The sequence below is a fragment of the Haliotis rubra genome, unplaced genomic scaffold, assembly GCF_003918875.1.
Source record: "Haliotis rubra isolate DU_JTF1 unplaced genomic scaffold, ASM391887v1 Scf708, whole genome shotgun sequence".
Taxonomy (NCBI): domain Eukaryota; kingdom Metazoa; phylum Mollusca; class Gastropoda; order Lepetellida; family Haliotidae; genus Haliotis; species Haliotis rubra.
The window spans coordinates 128,599-134,609 of NW_025767422.1; positions in this window are offsets into that span (position 1 = coordinate 128,599).

The following is a 6,011-nucleotide window of genomic DNA, read 5'->3' on the forward strand; positions in this document are numbered from 1 at the left end:
AGTCTAGACTAACAGTTGCCCGACTTCCAGTTGTGGAAGTCGCGGTGGCTGAGCGGGTTAGGCGGTTCACTTTGAGTGCTGGGGATTAGGATGGGACTCAACCCAAAAAGTACTGGAATTTGTACTTTACTAAAAAATGTAATCCCAAATATAACACATGTTGTATTTATACATTGTTAGATCCTATTTTTAAGATGCTACACACAAAGCCAAACGATTTAAGATATAACAGACCATGAGCCAGAATCACAGACCTTTTTAATAATCTCCTTTGGGACGATTTAACCACTAGGCTACCCTACCTCTCATGGTATTTGATGACATTCTGTAAAAAGAATCACCGATACTTTGATTTTGTAACATGTCTGTCGAGAGCAAACCATAATTGAAGCAAATTCAATTTCTGTGAACATTTACAACATGAATATCACTTTTTGTTCTGTCAGATCTGATGTAGTTTGTAGTTTGTACACATATGTACAATGTAGTTTGTTTTATCATTGGAGGATTTCCTTATTACGTTGACATCATTGGTGATGGTTTTTAAAGGCTGAATGCATGAATACTTATTCAATTATATCTATATGAGGGCATCCATGGGTCCTAAATAATAGAAATATTAAAGCTTTTAAAAATTGATTCATTGGGTTTTTGAAGAATGATTTGTTGTTTCGATAGTTACGATCAACAAACAAATTTGATCGATTGTAGATTCTACAGGTAAGATAAGCCGATGATAGAGACAAAAAAGATAATAATGTCGTGTTGTATTGACGAGCGGATTAGTAGTACTAATTCCAACTTTTGTTCTTGTAGTTCTGCCCTGGTCCCTAGTATGTGATCTACCTTCAGTTGTTGGCAATCTATAGCCTGTTTCTCTATTGGATTGTAATCTATAGTTTAAATGCTTTAAATTTAATTTCTAGTATTAAATTTATATCTGCGTTGTTTTACTGTCTTTCGGTGACAGGTGTTTATAATTTATTTGAAATGATCATGACATTATAACGATATGGCTGAAATATTGCCGGTGTAACTTAAAATTCAGGTGAAGATATCCAATCACCCCGCTACTCCCTGTGTCCTGACTGACGTGTGAGTGAGAGAACAGGTTAATAAAAGAATTTATGGATCATCTTATTTAACACTTTCACCGCCAACCACTGTGTAATGATAACATCTTCTCGTGTTTATTCAATAATTAATTGTTGACGGGTGACGGCGCAAGCCCCAAATAATCCTTTCCGGTCGGCTGCCGCTACTGTTGAGGAAGTTATGAGAGACGTGCTTGACCCTGATCAGCCAGCCGGCACCGACTTATATCACTTTAAAGAAAGAATTACATGTATCACCATTATTATTATCAAGAACAAGAAACTATGTAATTCTTTTAGCGTTATAAAATATGTTGCCTTTTTCAGAGACAAACAAATGAAGAGTGGTTTGACGAGCATTCTACGGTAAACAGTCGTTCTATTGCGATGTTAGATGTGCAACATCAATACAACTTATATATGTACAACCTAAAACTTTGCAATAACTATGTTATCATTGCTGTTGCCTTCATATATTGATATTGATTTAGAGTAAAGCAAAATAAAATACATGTAGTTTTCTGTTGTTTGTAATGGCCGTTTTCGCCAGCAGTGGTGTGGCCGTTTTATCGGAAGCGGTGGCCGTTTTCTCCAGTAGTGGTGGCCGTTTTCTCCAGCAGTGGTGGCCGTTTTATCGTGAGCGGTGGCCGTTTTCTCGATTTAATTTTAGGCCGTTTTCGCTGGGGTCCGTTTTCACTATAAACAGATCATACTTGTACATTGGGTAGTTACTGTGATGAGCGGTAGGTATTCAGCCACATATGTACGGCTTTATATGATAGTCAATACATGAAGATACTTCGATTCTTATACAGTTTTGACAAACTGTATGGATAACAACTTTAGTTTATTTCGTGACTGCGACGTTTTGATATCGATTCTTGTACCTGTCAAGCAGGAATTAACAAGCAGTGGACGGGATGTATGTATACCTTAAAAATAACTACTAGATCTTCCTCTGCTCCAGAGGACGGCAAACGTTGTAGTACATTCTAGAACTCCGTGAAAATATAGCATAATTCTAAATAGACCACACCACCTCCCCCTACTGTATGGCAACATGTTCAAGATATTACACTTGAAACATTGTAACACAACACTGCCATATAACACTTAATACCAAAGAATAATATATACTGAGTAAAAAATGAAACATCACATTATTTCTTCAGGGCACTATAAAAGAACAAGAGATGGTAAGATGGTTAAATTGTTATTATTTCATTGCTGAGATCTGTGTGATGTACTCGATACACTGACAGTGCCATAATCAGTTCCATTAGGCTACACCGCCGTTCCAAAACATGGGTATACAGAATGTTAAGTCGAGTCACAAGAATAAAAACTCGAAATTTCTCAGTTCAATATCGTGTATGGCCGCCCCGCGCATTCACCACTGCCAAACACCGTCTCCTCATCGACTGCCTGATGCTTGTGAACACGTGGTTGGGGATTTTGTGCCATTGCTCTTGCAAGGCACCGCCAAGTTCCTGCAAATTCTGAGGTTGGTTCCTAAGACCACGAAGCCTTCTCCCAAGTGCATCCCAAACGTGCTCTATTGGATTAAGGTCAGGGGACCTCGATGGCCAGTCCATGACGTTGATTCCAGCGTTTTGAAGGAAATTTCGTCTCAACATCGCGGTATGCGGCCGAGCATTATCATGCTGGAACTGTAGACCTGGGCCATGAGCCGCCATGAAAGGAACGAGTTCAGGGGTGAGCACCTGGTCGCGGTAAGCAGCAGCTGTGAGGTTTCCACGGATGACCAGAAGTCGGGAACGGTTTTTCCCACAGAAAGCACCCCACACCATGCAACTTCCGCCCCCGAATCTGTCGACTTCCTGTACACAAAATTGGGCATACCGTTCACAACGTCGTTTCCAGACTCTATGCCTGCCGTCCGCGAATCTGAGGGTAAACCTGGATTCATCGCTAAAGACGACTCGATTCCAGTCTCTCTGGGTCCATCGGAGGTGACGTTCGGCCCACAGCAGACGTTGACGTTGATGAAACAATATTGGCCCACGATATGGACGTCGAGAATGGAGATTGGCAGCCCGCAACCGATTTCGAATGGTCTGTGAGGACAGTCGACCTCTAAACATCTCAGCCCTGGTTCGTGAAGCCGGCAGAAATCTGTCACGTAGGTGACGTAGGACGATTTGACGGTCTTCTGCTCGTGACGTAACAAGTGGACGACCCGACCTTGGGCGATCAGAAGTGGTGCCAGTTTGTTGTAGACGACCTCGCAAGTCATACACAGCATGACGGCTGCACCCCATTGCTCTTGCGACGTCAATAACTGATCTTCCCGCTTGCAACATGTCAACGGCACGTTCACGTTGCACATTTGACAATCGTTGCATTTCAAGTACCGTTAGTGTTTTATCAATTCTTGAGGCCAATGCAAACACGTGCATATGAAGAAAACTTCGATGCGAAGATCACGTGATCGACTGCACGTGCAAAACCTGATTTGGCACTAACGTGCACGACGAATGGATGGGTTTGAGAGGGTTTTGCTAACGTTTTTCTAGAGTCGAAAGATAGGGATCCCATTTCGGATACATAGATGTATCATCAGAGAAAAAATATTCATTATTTTTCAAATTACATTTTGTGAAGTTTCTTTTTTGACTCAGTATATATCCAAGATACCAAAAATTGTGTTCAACCATTAAATATCATCGGCACTAAAAGTGATAATTAGGGGAATCATTACTATAGAGTATATGATATGACATTTCTGTCGGATTTGTAAGTTTGCATTTAGTGTGAACCCAATCGCCAAAATAGCCAAGAGCTGGTCTGCAATGATGCCACACTTTTGCGTAATGGCACTAGACATACCTATTTTAATACACCTGAACGCAAACTAAAGCAACGGAAGCCTGACTTGTCCCATGCCCATTCGTAACTACTCACTCTTTCCGTGACCTACATGACTCGCCGGAATGACACGTGTAGTTACGAATGGTCCTATGTCCTGCAGACAGACCAGCAGAGGCGTGGGTCAAACAGCTGAAAGTGAGTTATATCACACAGGGGTTGATGGACAATGTCGGCAGTGTGACAGATGTGATGTTTTAATACTTGGAAACAATATCCAGATTATATCGTTTCAATTTATTATGTACATGAATTATTTACGATACTCTCTTTCTGGATTCGAGTAATATCTTGAACGGGTTGTCATGATTACTGATACTTAAATACTTGTTAATGATACAGCCTTTCGATCCGGATTAGAATTTTACTTCAGTAACCCATGCTTGTCGTAAGAGGAGACTAACGGGATCAGGTGGTCAGGCTCGTGGTTGACACGTCATCGTATACCAGTTGCGTAGATCGATGCTCATGCTGTTGATCACTGGGTTGTCTGGTCCAGACTCGATTATTTACAGAACGCCGCCTATAGCTGTAATATTGGTGAGTGCGGCTTTGAACAACAAACCAGCCAGCGTGACTATTTCAAGATCTATGGTACATCTCGCCATTTGGTGGACGTCAAACATGGATTTTATGAGGACTTTCCTCAACGCTTCCTCTCATTAAGGAAAGAAAACAATATATGGATGAACAACTTCTTTATTGATGTGAGAGCGACTTGCGTGATAACGGTGCTAGAACCTACACCGAAACGTCGCTCTCAAAGCAATACAGAAGTCCTTCCTTACTGCCCCAACTTCTAAATGCCTCTCAAAGAAGCTTCAAGTTATTTTCAAGTCTAAAAACCGTCACGTAATCCATATAACTGCTTCGTTCCTTGACCATATCTTCAAACTTAGAGCCACCTTTGTACACCGATACTGACCACTGTTAATGAATTGTAAACAGTATTATCCGTCAAAGAAGCTTCCTCTCATTATTTATATATGTGGTCTCCACACTCAAGAATCTCATACTTGGACAAATGATAGTAATCTTGGTGCGTCTTCTTTGATGTCACTGAGGCAAGTTGTTTGAGCTCTTCAATTGTGGCATAGTACTTTTGTTTGGCGATGAACACCTTGTTTAGCTCCTCATACTTCTCACACAGCTTCCGTGTGAATGTATCAGCGATTGAATCACCCATAACTGAATGTTCAGATGTGTGAAGCACGACGACGAAATTAAATGTTTAACGTCGGCTTCTGGCGTAAGCCAATTTCGCCGACGGGGTAGGTGGGAGCTAATGTAATAAGTAATAAATGTTAATAAGGGATAAACCACCTTACCCCAAAAAAATATAAATGCTGGGGTGTTAAACCTAAGTTGAATTTGGAATAAAAAACGTTTATAAACATAAATAGAGATAAAAATAATAAAAAGCCAAGTTAAACAAGAAGACAAAGTCATCAATATCCCCCGCAATGGCAAAATACTCTTCATGATTATGTCTGCGAGTTATGATTATGTCAAATATTTAGGAGTGTATATAGAAAAGTGGAAGGAGAGTATTGAAAGGTTTTTAAAGTTCTGCTCCAGAAAATAGCACTAACACCAATTTCAGGCCAAGTCAAACTTGATGCCATGGAAATGCCAAAAATAGTTTATTCAGAAATCCAAAACTACCAAAAGGCACCAGTACACCACCAGATCTATCTATGTGCCAAGTTCGGTGAAGAAATAGTGAACGGTTTGAGAGTTCAGCTCCGGAAAAGAGCACAACCACCAATTTCAGGCTAAGTCGAACTTGTTGCCATGGAAATGCCAAAAATATTTTATTCAGAATTCCAAAACTACCAAAAGGCACCAGTACACCACCAGATCTATCTATGTGCCAAGTTTGGTGAAGAAATAGTGAACGGTTTTAGAGTTCTGCTTCGGAAAAGAGCACTACCACCAATTTCAGGCCAAGTCAAACTTGTTGCCATGGAAACGCCAAAAATATTTTATTCAGAATTCCAAAACTACCAAAAGGCACCAGTACACCAC